Source organism: Pteronotus mesoamericanus, unplaced genomic scaffold, assembly GCF_021234165.1.
Source record: "Pteronotus mesoamericanus isolate MK-2021 breed Mesoamerican mustached bat unplaced genomic scaffold, CSHL_Meso_final contig_20, whole genome shotgun sequence".
Taxonomy (NCBI): Eukaryota; Metazoa; Chordata; class Mammalia; order Chiroptera; family Mormoopidae; genus Pteronotus; species Pteronotus mesoamericanus.
Genome location: NW_026555085.1, coordinates 75,439,627 through 75,453,486, shown reverse-complemented (window position 1 = coordinate 75,453,486; position 13,860 = coordinate 75,439,627). Strand labels below are relative to the sequence as shown.

Here is a 13,860-nt window from a genome sequence, read left to right as displayed (position 1 = left end):
AACCCCCACAATCTGAGAAAAATCACAAGCAGCTTTTTTAGGCAAACTTCGCTCTGGAGCAGTAGAGGGCCTATTTTTGAGGGGTTTGTGTGATGGAGAGACCGTTGCCTGTCCCTCCTGACTCACTTCTCATAGCATCCTTAAGTAGCTCAGGTTTATATTAGGGTCTGTTGAGATTTTGAGAGATCTTCTACACAAGGGAAATTGCCTGTTTTTAAAAAAAAAATAATTCTTTTAAGTAGTGGGGAAAAAAATAACTTTTGTTCCAAAGTTAGAAATATGAAGCTTAACATGCTTTAGTGTTCTAAGTGTAATCAAGTATGAATCCCTTGCATAAAATTCTTTGGTGTTTTTGTCAATTGGACTTCAAGATGGTTTTTGTCATTTGTAGGGAAGGGATATCAGACTAGATGTGGAAAGCTCCCATAAACAGGTCACTATGGTGAAGAACAGAAGCTTTCAATACTTGGCAGATTTACCTTGGGTCGTTTCTGTTTAACTTCAGTGTTTGTTGGATTAATGAATAGATATAAGCCGTAAACACAGGAATTGTTATCTTTCAGAGCTATTAAGAACTGGCCACTTTGATTTTGACAGTTTATCAGCTTTGTTTTCTTTTGTAGGGGAGAGTTTTTAATATGGCTTATCTGTATAAAGTATCATTACCAGGGCATTTTTAAACTGAATTCACTTTTTATAAAACAAATATTTATTGAATACTAAAAACATGTCATGTGCTAAAGGTCCTATAAGTTCATTACTTGAAAGGACCCCTCCAGAGAAGTGAGGGGGTAGAGAGAAATAAAACCAGTAGTAACAATAGTGTCAGCACAACATTGCTATGGGAATAAGAAAAGAGAGACTCTTGAAAGTGGGCGACTTAGGAAAGTTTCACTGGGAAAGAGGGGACGTATGGTGTGACAAGGGCACACCAGAAAAAAGAAGTAGCACATGCACAAGATGAAAGCATGAGGAAGAGTAATGTATTTGGAGATCCACAAATAGGTCCATTAGGATGGAGAATTACCTCTATGGGAAAATGATGGAAAAAGTGGCAGGGAAGATAAATAGCATGTGAACTTTATTCTGTAGGCAGTGGGCAGTCACTGAAGGATTTTGTCAGCAAGTGGGTGATACGATTTTTCAAAAATCGGTCTGGTGGTGGCCTAGGAGAAGGACTGGGGACCAGTTTGGGGCGTGGCGGTGGTCCGCATGGAGGCTTGAATGAAAGCAGTGACAGAGTGGGGAAATTTTAGAAGGTAGAGTAGATAAGATTTTAACAATCTTTTTAAAAGTTATATTTTATTAATTATGTTATTACAGTTGTCCCAATTTTCTCCCCTTTGTCCCCCTCCACCCAGCACCCCCACTCCCTCAGGCAGTCCCCACACCATGTTCATGTCCATGGGTCCTGCGTATAAGTTCTTCGGCTACTCCATTTCCTATACTGCACTTTGCATCCCCATGGCTGCTCCGTACCGACCTATTTGTACTTCTTAACCTCCTTTCTTCTTCACCCTGTCCCCTGCATCTCCTTCCCATGTGGCAACCATCAAAATGCTCTCTGTATCTATGATTCTGTTTCTGTTCTTATTTGCTTAGTTTGTTTTTTAGATTCAATTGTTGATACATATGTATTTATTGCCATTTTATTGTTTATAGTTTTGATCTTTTTCTTAAATAAATCCCTTTACTATTTCATATCATAATGGTTTGGTGCTGATGAACTCCTTTAGCTTTTTTCTTGTCTGGGAGGCTCTTTATCTGCCCTTTGATTCTAAATGATAGCTTGGCTGAGTAGAGCAATTTTGGCTGTAGGTCTCTGCTTTTCATGGCTTTGGGTATTTCTTGTCAATCCCTTCAAACCTGCAAAGTTTCTTTTGAGAAATCAGCTTACAGTATATGAGTACTCCCCTGTAGGTAACTCACTTCTTTTCTCTTGCTGTTTTTAAGATTCTCTCTTATCTTTAACATTTGACATTTTAACTACACTGTATCTTGAGGTGGGCCTCTTTGTATCCATCTTGTTTAGGACTATCTGTGCTCCCTGGAATTGCACGTCTATTTTCTTCACCAATTCAGCGAAGTTTTCCTTCATTATTTTTTTCAAATAGATATCCAATTTCTTGCTCTTAACCTTCTCCTTCTGGCACCCCTTTGATGTGAATATTGGATATCTTGAAGTTGTCCCAGAGGCTGCTTATACTATCTTCATTTTTTGGATTCTTGTTTATTCTTGTTTTTCTGATTGGTTGTTTTTTGCTTTCTTATGTTCCAAATCATTGATTTGATTCTTGGCTTCATTCACTCTACTATTGTTTCCCTGTAATTTGTTCTTTATTTCAATTAGTGTAAAGGATTAGATGATGGTTGATAAGTAAACAGGAATTGAAGATAACAAGAACTAGCCTGGATGAATGGAAGAATGGTACCAGTAACCATTAGTTGTGATAAGACTTGATTTTCAATCAGTATGACAGAAGAATTTTTAAAATATGCTAACTATTTAGTCAGGGGCATTGACCACTTTTCCCTTAGATTGTCAAATAAAAAAATGACAACAACCAACACAACAATAGCCATCTGGTGTGAATGAATCAAAATTATACCTATTTTATTTGCCATGTTGACAAGAAATATATTTTGTGTGTGCTGCAGAATTTTAGTAACTAGTTTGTGTGCAATGAGATAAAAAGATTGAAAATCACTGTGATAAGGCATACAGAATAAAATGAACAGACAGAAAAGATAATTCATGTGCTTTTGCAAGTGTTAAATTTGTGATATCTGTATAGACACTCAGCGGGAAGCTGAAAATTGGGATGCAGGGCCTAGGAGAGTATTCAGGACTAAATAGATTTGGGAATCCTCCTCCTTTAGGTAGAAAAAGAAGTGAGATCAGCTGGGAGAGTATGTGAAGTGAGAAGAAAAGAAAACAAAGTCTTGAACATCAACATGTTAATGAAGAGCTGTTAAAAAATGTTCCAGCTTCCCCTCTCCCCCGACCCCTACAAAGATCAGAGAGGCAGAAAGCACTAGGAGAAATGGGTGCCTTAGGAGGCACAGGAAGAGAGAAGGTGTCCAGAAGGAAAGAATCATGTCAGATGCTGTGCACATAGGTGAGTCCAGGGAGCATGGCAAATGGCCTTGAGAATTTGTAGTTAGGTCTTTGAAGACTTTGAAGGCTCAGTGTCAACAGAGCAATGGAGAGGGAGCCAGGTCTCAGTGCTGGAGGAGAGAGCTTTGCTGATGAAACAAAAGAGAGAGAGAGGACCTAGGAAACTACAGGGAGATGTGAGGCTCAGGAGACATTTTGTCCTTTTTAAATGAAATATTTATAAGCAGGATAAATGAGCTGGGAGTAAGGGTCAGAAGGAGGGAGAGATTAATAATCAATGTGTTGCGAAGAGTTAATTGAATTCTAATTTTGGAAAGAAATGCTGAAAAAACATCTTTTGTCAAGTGTACAGTTAGAACTGCCTTTAAAAATTTTATTTTTATTTATTTTTTAGAGAGGGGGGAAGGAGGGAGAAAGAGAGGGAGGGAAACATTGATGTGCAAGAGAAACATTAATCGGTAGCCCGTTGCAGTCCCCCAATGGAGGATCTAACCTGCAACCCAGGCATATGCCCTGCCTGGGAACAGAACTGGTGACTTTTCAGTTTGTAGGAGGACACCCAACCCAGTGAGCCTCACTAGTCAGGGCAAAACTGCCTTTAAACAGCAGATACAGCATTGCTAAAATCAACATACTGGTAACTTCAGAGTTAACCATGTGGTCTGCAGCTTTTTCTCTAGTCTTTTTCAAACTGTAAAACTCACATTGAGGATTTGCAGTTGCTTAAAAGGGAAATAAATAGATTGAGGACTGATCTAAGCTTCAGCTACTAAAAAGTACCTCTTTCTCATAACCTCATTTTTTAAAAAAAGATTTTATTTATTTATTTTTAGAGAGAGGGGAAGAGAGGGAGAAAGAGAGGGAGAGAAACATTGATGTTTCCTCTTGTACACCCCTAAAATGGGAACCTGGCTTGCAACCCATGCATGTGCCTTGACTGGGAATTGAACCAGCAACCCTTTGTTTTGCCATTATGATGCCGAACCCACAGAGCCATGCTGGTCAGGGCCTTGTAACATCATTTTTAAAAAATGAATTGGGATTTTTTGACTGAATGAATTTGATACGTATCAAACTTAGCTTTATCTAAAATGTAACCTTTAAGAAAATGAGAGATTGATGCTTTAGACTATCTCTTGTAGCTCCTTTATTACTAACTTATGGATGATTACACTATTTTAAAGAATTGTTCATAATGAAAATCTGTAATACTTTTCATTAGGGAGTCTGGCTAGGGTATTTGTCCATTGTTTCTTCTAATTCTTTTCCAAAAAATGCCTATTGAATATGATGAGTAGAATCTTCCAGAGTGTGAAAGGCAGTCTGCTATGTTGCGTGTTTAATTACTGCTTACATCATAGTGGCTTTCCACAGTGTCGTAGGTATTTTAATGAGCTGAGAGAGAGCACTGTGAGTTAAGAATCATGCACAAGAAAGTTGGGAGTAGATTCACAGGGTTTGGGATCATTTTGGTTTCTCCTTTTTCTTTACACTAAATAGGCCTAGTGTTATTGATGCTCAAGGGAAAGTCAAGTAATTAGGAAAGAGGAAAACACAAGCCAAACTCTGACACAAATGGATATACTATGGAGAAGGAAGCCTTGTAGTTGGTTTATTCAATCAAAGGAGCAGCCCCTAACATTTCTAGAGGAAATTGATACTTAATTCCTATTTCAGGGTTTTCTGACTTTGTAAGACATTGATTCCTGGATGATATTTACTGTTTGAGCCAATGTATCTTTTATTTTTTAGAATGGAGACCTCTAGCTTACATTTCTGCAGGGTAGGAAAATGGTTCATGGGGTGTTATAAATCATATGCCTTATTGCAAGATATAGTATTTTGAAATTCAGATCCCTGGTTTTTCTTCAAAATTACGAGTATACAAAATTGTTTAAAGGTAGAAATAGTAGGAGCCCTGTTCACCAACCTAATCTTGGAATTGATTCTCTAACAATCAAAGGAGAATGTCAATGAATTGATAGTTTAATTTTTTTCTTTTTCTTTCTTAATGGTATTCAACCCTTTTGCTTACCTTTTTGTATTCCTTTCAGAGTATTTACTTTTCTGGGCAGAAACCAGCACTGCCAAGGCCTAGCTTAGTTAACTGAAAGCAGTACAGCTGGTTGATTGGAAGAGGCTTGCTGTCCAGATTTCCACTTGTGTGAGCAATGGAGAGCCTCCCCTGGCCTTGATCTTGGTCCTATTCCTGTTATTTCCTCAACCAATATCTGGTAGGTGTTTGTTATGTGCCAAACACTATTTTTGGCACTTGGAACTTAGCAATAAACAGGATAAATAAGCTCTCTACCTTCAAAGGCGAAGGTTAGGTAATAAGTAAAAACTAAAAAATTGGTAAGGTCATCTTAGTTCATGGTAAATTCTGTCAGAAATAGGAAAGAGGGTTAATGACAAAGAATAACTGAGTGGTAGGGTAGCATGGGGAAAGCCTCTCTGAGGCGGTGGTAATTGAGTGAGGAACAGAATGATAAAAAAGGGCCAACCCTGCTGAGATCTAGAGGAAGGCAGAGGAGGCAGAGGGAGCTTTAAGCACAAGACCCAAAAACTGGGATGGGCCTAACCTAAGAGTGAAACCGGAGCAGTGCAGCCTAGCGGGGTTGCTCTGAGGAGGAGGTCGGCAGGCAATGCAATAAGGCAGGTGTGCAGGGGTGACATTTTATACGGCTTTAGGATGGTAGGGAGCTTGCTTTAAGAGGGCTTTAGTTAGCTGCCGTAGGACAGTGGAAGTGGGTGCAGGTAGACCAGTCAGAAAGTGATTGCGTTATCCCACGGGGGTGAGGTGTTGGAGCCTGGACAGAGTGGCAGTGGTGGAGATGGACTTCAGTGAGGAGACGGGTGCAGAATAGTCCTGACCCAGCACTCTGGGGAACTTTGGGACAGACCAGCATTCTCTTCTCTGCCACAGATTTCCTTCTGGAACTCACTGAGCATGGGCAGCTCCCCTTTAGCCTCTTGTTTCATCTACCACATGTTGTTTTCTAAGATTAAGTGAAGGAGATAGCATAGTGTGTGAAGGGAAGTGAAAGGATTATAATAAAAAAATCATAGGCCCACATTGGCAGAGGTCTTTGGAATTCTGTGTTTCAGCAGACCTCCTATCTCCAAGTAGTTAAAGTATCAGCCTCTTCTTATATGATCAGGCTCTTCTCCAGGAGAGTTTCAGCTGAGAGCGCCACTAGGCTTGGAACTGTTTGACAGCTCATTTTAGACATTATCCATGTCCTGCTAACCAAGATGGTGCTGGGCCCACTCTCTCCGTTCTATTCCTTATATGGTAGGAATGACGGTGCCCTACCAAACTATAGGTGGAAAATACCTGATCAGAAAGTGCAATGAAGCCGTATATGACGTCAACACTTGCATTTTAAAATCCTTACACTTTTGCACAGTGTCTGGTGCACAGAGATTTACATCCCCAGGGGCATCTGTTCCCAGTCCAGCCGCTTGTTTTGAATATGCTGGATTCTGCCACTAGGGGACAGTTAAATGTTAGATTCCTCTCTCTAAAATAAAGACACTCTTCCCTCTGACTGAAGCCATCAAAAGAAAGGATCGAATGACTGCTCAGCACATTTTCCAAGACAAGTAAGTACTCAATGTGGTTGCATTTGACACTGGACTACATAAGGCTGGTGCTAGTCATAGACTGGGGCTCTGGGGCTACGTGTTGCTTGTGGGTTTGTGGAATCATAATGGTGGGAAGAAGAAATCTTGTGATATTTGATCCTTGCACTGAAAATACTGGTTTCTCATATCTGTCCATGGTAGGTCTATTTCATTCTTGCTATTCATCAAGAATGTAGAGCTACTTTCTGGGCTGCTGACTATCAAATTCCTGGTGAAATATTATATGTATATAAACTAAACAATTTTTGACTAAGACTAAATTCTGTAATTTTTTAAAATACGGTGCTGGGGATGAGAGAAGAGGGGCAAAGGTCATGTAGTTATTTGGTTGGGAGGTTAGGTGCCAGGAGAATGTCAATGAGATTTCTGGAGGAAAATTGGGAAGGAGAATGAAAAAACTGGCCTTATGTCAGCAATGTACTTGGTTATACCATGAGTGAAGTACTTGTATTTTAAGGATAGCAAAATGCTTGTCATATAATTCTTAAATCAAATCAAGTTTTCAGGTAGCTATTACATTTTTTTTCTTTTCATTAAATTCTTTTCAGTATCTGCATTATTTCCATTCAAAACAAAACAAAAACAAATCATAAGGAATTGTTTTTGATTATCCAGAATCACTTGGGTGTATAACATTGATTTTTACCAGACTTAGATTTGGTTATTGGCGATTTTTCCCTCCAAATCAAAATGATCTATTCATTTGTTTAGGTTGTACTCTGAGATCCAGGTTTAGAACACATTTTTTTTTCTTTGATTTCCTTCCCACAGCTCTATCTTCATTGATAAAGTAAGGCTCATTATTTGTAAATACCCTCTTGAAGGAGAACTGAGGAATTTTCAGAAACTTTCACAGCGTTCTGAAAATTGTTAATTTAATGCATTATCTTCCAAGCTGAATAGAAAGCTTTATGTTTTCTGTGGCTTTTTAGAGGTTAATGCCCCCAGCTTTGTTAGAATTGAAAAAGAAAAAAATATCATGAGATTGGTAGATTCTATCATGTGCATTCCTTAACACATTCTGGAGAGTTTTTTGTTTCTCTTTAGTCTGTCATGCTTTCTTCTACATAGGAAGGCTGTCACAAAAAACCTATTTTCTCTCTGCTATCCTCATCTACCTACATCCCTCTGGATTAGTATTTTAGAACATTGTAATCAAATTTTGAGTCCTTTCCCTCCCCTGGCAGCCTTGCTATAGCCTCACTGCAGACCTCTGGCTGTTTTCTGGTTGTTATTAAAGCCCCAGTTCATGATCTGATTACCTTCTGTTGTGAAAAAGAAAGGGGTCATTTTCCCCTTCTTCCGTTGATTAAAATGTAAATTAACTGGTGAAAACAACACAGAAGTTGTTGTTCTGTGATTTGATCCCTGCTGTGATTACACCTTCAGCTCTAATTCTACCACTCACTCTTTCTGGAAGCCTGAATGCGCCAGCTCTGCACAGCCAAGTTGTCTGCCTGGGAGCTGAGAATTATCTCACCCACACATGCCTACTCTCACTCCCATTCTCTATGCTTTTCTTGAGAAATCTGAGTTTTTAACAGCTGCAGAATTGATGCATTTAACAAATGTTTATGGAGGACTTCCAAGTATTTAAGAAGGATTCACTCCCTTCTATAAGATTCTTAAAAACTTTAATTTTTTATGGCAAGGCACCCATCAGCTTGAGACGTGGTCTCCCTAAAGAGAAAATAAACGTCTAACAGCTAGTTATATTTTTGTGTATATTCAGTATCTCTATATCCAGGGTATTTCCAGGGTAGAGGTGAGGGACAAAGATTGGGGAGTGAGCGAATGTCTCTCTAGCAAGTGTCAGCGGCTAAGACAAAGAGCCCTGAGCTGGGGATAGCAAGCTTTCGTTCCAGCTTTGAATTCTTTGATTTTGGTTAAATAATTTTACCTTTATGAGTGTTTCTCCATCTAAAAACAGCCTCATCTCAAGATATATTGTAACAAAATCACAGATATTAAAGCACTTTGAACTATTTGAAGGGAAGGCAATAGTCAAAACTGAAAGCTATGATAGTATCATTATTAATAAAAAAAAACATTGAACATTTGAGAAGATCTATTTCTGCTGAATGAGCCTGGTGGAGTCTTAGTGTTAGAAGTGATATTTTCAATTCAGGAGGGTAAGGGCATTGTATGACATTATAGTTCAAACATGTGCTAAATATATTATCCTCATCATATAAAAACATTGCTTCTCTTAATGTTACTTGAAATGAAAATGTCATCTTTTGAACAGGGAACTTGCATGAGAATTAGGACATCTGAGATCTAATCCTACCTGTGCAACTGACTCATACGTGAACTTGATTTCTTCTTGTCTTTGTACAGACAGTCTAAAATTTTCTATTTTTTCAAGTTCCCTAAGGCTCCCTGTCACTTCCTTTCACCAGCCAACCTCACCTGGTTACTGATTAAGATGCCACTGGTGATGTGAGTTGGGCGGTCCTTTCTTCTGCAGGGTGGCCTTAGGCGCAAATTGCTTATTCTTGATTAGCCTCAATTTTCTCATAAATAAATAGAAATGATAGGAATGTCTTTCTCAAAGAGTTGCCATGAGTGTAAATTGAGCAATATACACTCTTCATTGTTGTATTTCTAGAGCTGACATAGTACCTAACACATAGTGTGCTTACAGTGTTTGTGAGGAAATGATTTACAAAATCCTAGTCATGTTCCTGGCACATTAGTGACAACTACAGCAGTGACGATAATTTTATATAGAAAACAGAGGCCCATGGGTGGGAACTGCTCAGTTTTTTCTTTTTTGGCCCTCCTTGTGTAAAAACATATCTATGTTGCTTCTACCTTTATTTCCTTCTTTCCTGTCTCAGTGTGAGAGGGCATATCATCCTGTCCCAAGTGAATCCTTTCACCTGTGTCCTGAGATACCATCTTCTGTCTCCTCTAGTACCTTAGTCTAGTACTAATTTCTTCCCTCTTTTTGTATTTTCAGCTTCTCCTCTGTACCTCCTTTCCCTCTACACATTAACACATCATTTCCTTCCTCTACAACAACATAAAACAATCCTCACTTCTTCCCTCTATTACTACTCATCATCTTCTTTCCTTCCATAAGCCAGACTAATTGGAAGTCTAGTCTACCTGCTTCTTTACCCAGCACTCACTGCCTTGGGCTCTGTCCCCACTGCTTCCCTGGCTGGTCTTCCAAAAGATGCTGCCTGTTTAAATTTACTTCGTCTTGGCAGCCTTATTCTTTCTTGGCCTCTTCGTAGCACTTGACGTTGTCAATTATTCTTTGCCTCTTGAAACTAATATATCCTCTTTAACTTCAGCTTCTGCAGGTTTTTCTGTCTAAACCTTTGACAGCTCCCGCTCAGATTCCTTGTGGGCTGCTTCTCTTTCCCTACTAACCTTAAATGTTGATGTTCCGTAGGACTCTCCTCAGACAAAGCTGACATTGATTGGATGCGGGTGTGTGCTGAGTGCTTTTCTTTACGTGTATTGCTTTTTGGATCCTTTTGACTATCCTGTGAAGTAGGATACTGAAGCTTAAAGAAGATAAGAAACTTGACCATGATCACAGTTGGTTACATGTTGGAGTAAGCAGTCTGACGCCAGAGCTCTCAACCATTATGCCCCATTGCCTTAGCAATGTGTGTTCTAAGACCTTTGATTATGTCACATGCAAGTCTTCCAAAACTACTAAACACCTGCCCATCCTAACATATGAGGCCTGTCCATAAGGTATCCAGCCATGCACTTTGAAAAATAGAGACATTGATTGAAGAAGATACAAGATACAAGAAACATTGTACACAGGACAATGACGCCTCAGTCCCCTTCAAAGCAGGCACCTTACACAGTTCTCCCAATCACCATCAGCTGCCCAGTTATATATTCCTGAATTTCACTGAAGCTCTGAAATCTCTTTCTTTTCAAAGGTGGTTTTAGTTTTGGGAGAAGCCAAAAGCCTCAAGGCATCAAGTCTGGGTTGTAGGGGTTGAGTCACCTGAGTGGTTTGATGTTTTGCCAAAAAACTGTGCAAGATGTGATGCATGAGTGGGCGTGTTGTTGTGATGAAGTCACCAGTCACCAGTCGCTCATAGCTGTGGCCTTCTGAATAATCCAAATACTTTCTGTAGAGGAATGTTTAAGCTTAAAGCAAAATTTGAGGCAGATTCATTGCTCTGCTTGCTCAATCATTTTGAATGTGACAGCTACACAGTACACGTACTTACTTAATGGTGTCTGCCACCACACTGACTAGTGAAGTGAAGTTGTCATTGTTCACACATGGGCATTCCAGTCCTCTCTCCTTGGCTGCCAGGTTATGTTGATGTTGTACAAGCCGTTCTTGTTATATTAACAATGGCTGGACTTTTTCTGGACGACCTCATATCTTCATCCTGTCCAGTGGGTATCTTAAGTGTTTGCCATGACTTCAAGTTTAATATGTCCAGAAATGACTTTGTGATCTTTCTCCTTCCATGTTCCTTATAAACCCCTCCTCATGCTATCATTCTCTATCTCAGTGAATAATGTCTAATTTCCAGGGAGTCATCACTTTTTCATTTTGCATATCTAGTTGGCTTAACAAGATGTATTAGATTTACCTCAAATCCACTCCTTTCACTTCAGGTTAGCATAGTGGCTAATAGCATTTATTTTGGAATCAGATACATTTGGATCAAATCCAAGCATCTCTCTTTAATAGTTAAAGTCAAGTCATCATAACAAATCGCTGCCTTTCAGGAAGCTATATATGAGAGTGGTTAATGAGAGTTCAGGGTTAGCTGTGGACCTTACTAACCATGCTTCAGACAAGCTCAGGCCCTTTTGAACTCCAGTTTGCTCATTTGTAAGAGAGCAATAATAACTAACTCATACGGTTGCTGTGAAGTTTAATTGAGATATTTTAAATATGCTTAGCATAGTGGCTAGCTCATGGTAAGCGCTAAAAAAGGCGATTTTTTATTACCCTCACCCACTGCCATTGCTTTGATCTAGTCCTCAGTTTAGCCTCTGCTTTACTGAGGTAACTATTTACGTAATTTCTCTCATTCCAGTCTTAGCCCTTCCAGTCCGTTCTGCATTCTGCTACCTGAAGGGTTTTTTTTAAGAAACAAATCTGATCACATTACTCCCTTGCTGAAATTCTTTAATATGATGATTCTTAATCTCTTTCTCTCCCTCTGTGTATGTATATGTATGAAATAGACCCTTTTAAGAATCCGATTTAAAAAAAACAAAAATGTATGAACCCTCTCCCCAGGATAATACGCTAACCTACTAAGATTTGCATATATTTTCAGAGGGGTCACATGTTCCTTGACTCTATCCTTGGGCCCTTGATAAAACAAACAAACAAACAAACAAACAAACAAACCCTCTTCTTCAATGGCTTTCCATTACCTTCAGCTTAAGAACAAAAGAGCAGAGTTTTCTCTATTACACAAACAAGAAAACTCTGATTGTCATAAAGGAAAGTAATACTTATCCATAATCCAACTGCTTAGAAAACCAGCTTTTTCCCCTCACAGCTTTTATGTCTATAATTTAAGTATTTTCTGCCTTCATCTCTCATTACTTCCCAACATGCACCTCATGCCCCAGCCCAAGACAGCTGCTTGCTCTCCTGTCTCAGAGATATGCTGCTGGCCACTGTGTTTTGTTAATTGCTTGTTGATTTATTTATCTTTTTTTTTTTTATTTCTCTGATCTTCCTAAAGGCCTAGATTGTACCTCAGTTTTTGTATATTTAGAGTCTAGAGCCCAGTCTAGTGGCTGACCCACAGTATTAATTAGGCTGAATAAGTGAATTACAAAATTTATATGTATTTGTGAAAGAAAAGAGAAAGATCAACAAATTACCTATGGTCCTGACATCCACATGCAGCAGCCCGTAGCATTTGTATGTCTACTGTGATCTTGCATGGATAATTTCCAGGGCTTGACTCCTTCACAGATAATTTGAGGTTGAGAATCATTGCCTTTTCCCATCTCAAAGAGACAATATGAGTTTAATATATGTAGAATTCCTAATAATGATATTAAATGATTTAATCTTGAGAACATTAATCATATTAAATTTTCACTGCTTTCTGCTTATTCCTGGGCCTGTCTTTGCCTGCCCAGTTTTAGAGAATTGGTGTATATATCTTCTTAACCTTCTTTCCAAGAATCTTATCTCGGAAGGCTTTAGAAATTCTCTGTGTCATCGAAACTTGCATTCTCACAGAACTCAACATAGTGCTTTGCATATTTAATGGTTCTTAATGTCACTATACATGTTAACTTGTATTTTGGGAAGAGAATAAGTAAACTGTTGACACACTCATACTTTTTATCATAGTGTTTTCCTGTGGAGCAAACTGAAGATCAGAGAGGATAACTAACTTGCTAGACTCTAAACTTTAGATAAAATAAAATTAATGCAAAATCAATATGTTTTATAGAAGGTATAATATCCCAGGGTGAGGCAGTGGCAAAGCAGAGACTAGCATCAGGTTCTTTTTTCTCCAAATCATCATCAGTACTAGGTTGTCTGTCTTGCGGGGACAACTGGCAAAGTTAATTGAAATGGCTGTGTGTTTTTTTTAATGATCTCAGATTCTGATGGAATTTCACGCTTCCTTGGATTTATGCATTTTTCCTCCATTTTTGCCATCAAGGCTCTGTGTGTTTATTTTTTACTCTATTTATTTGAAGGAAAGAGCTCAAGATGACTCACCCCATTTAATGTTTCCTGGTCCTCATCCTTCTGTCTTCTACTTTTCTTTGCTTCTCAAAGGAAAAAAAAGCAAGTAATGAATAGGAATGATGTCAAGTAATAAAACTTTTAATTCACATTTTTGTAAGGCTCGGTGATTACTTTAGTCCTTCATCTAGATGTAAGAGGAGATTTATTATTGAAATATCATTGAATAAACCAGCTTATGCCTTATTCTTCTTTGCTTTATTTTTAGGATAACCTCCTCTTCATGCCTCATTGTCTGAAGGTTGGGTTTTGGAACAAAAACACATCACATTTAGAAACACTAGATCTTAGTAATTTCCCTTCTCATGCAACCATTTCATGACAGGTGCTTTTGTCCCAGATTGATTATTTGTCTGGGAGAAAA

At 38.7% G+C, this 13,860-nt stretch overlaps 1 pseudogene; it reads left to right on the top strand.

Annotated features, from left to right (window-relative positions):
- The window catches only part of LOC129066919 (X-ray repair cross-complementing protein 5-like), a 37,126-nt pseudogene that overhangs the window by 20,588 nt on the left and 2,678 nt on the right, over positions 1 to 13,860 (top strand).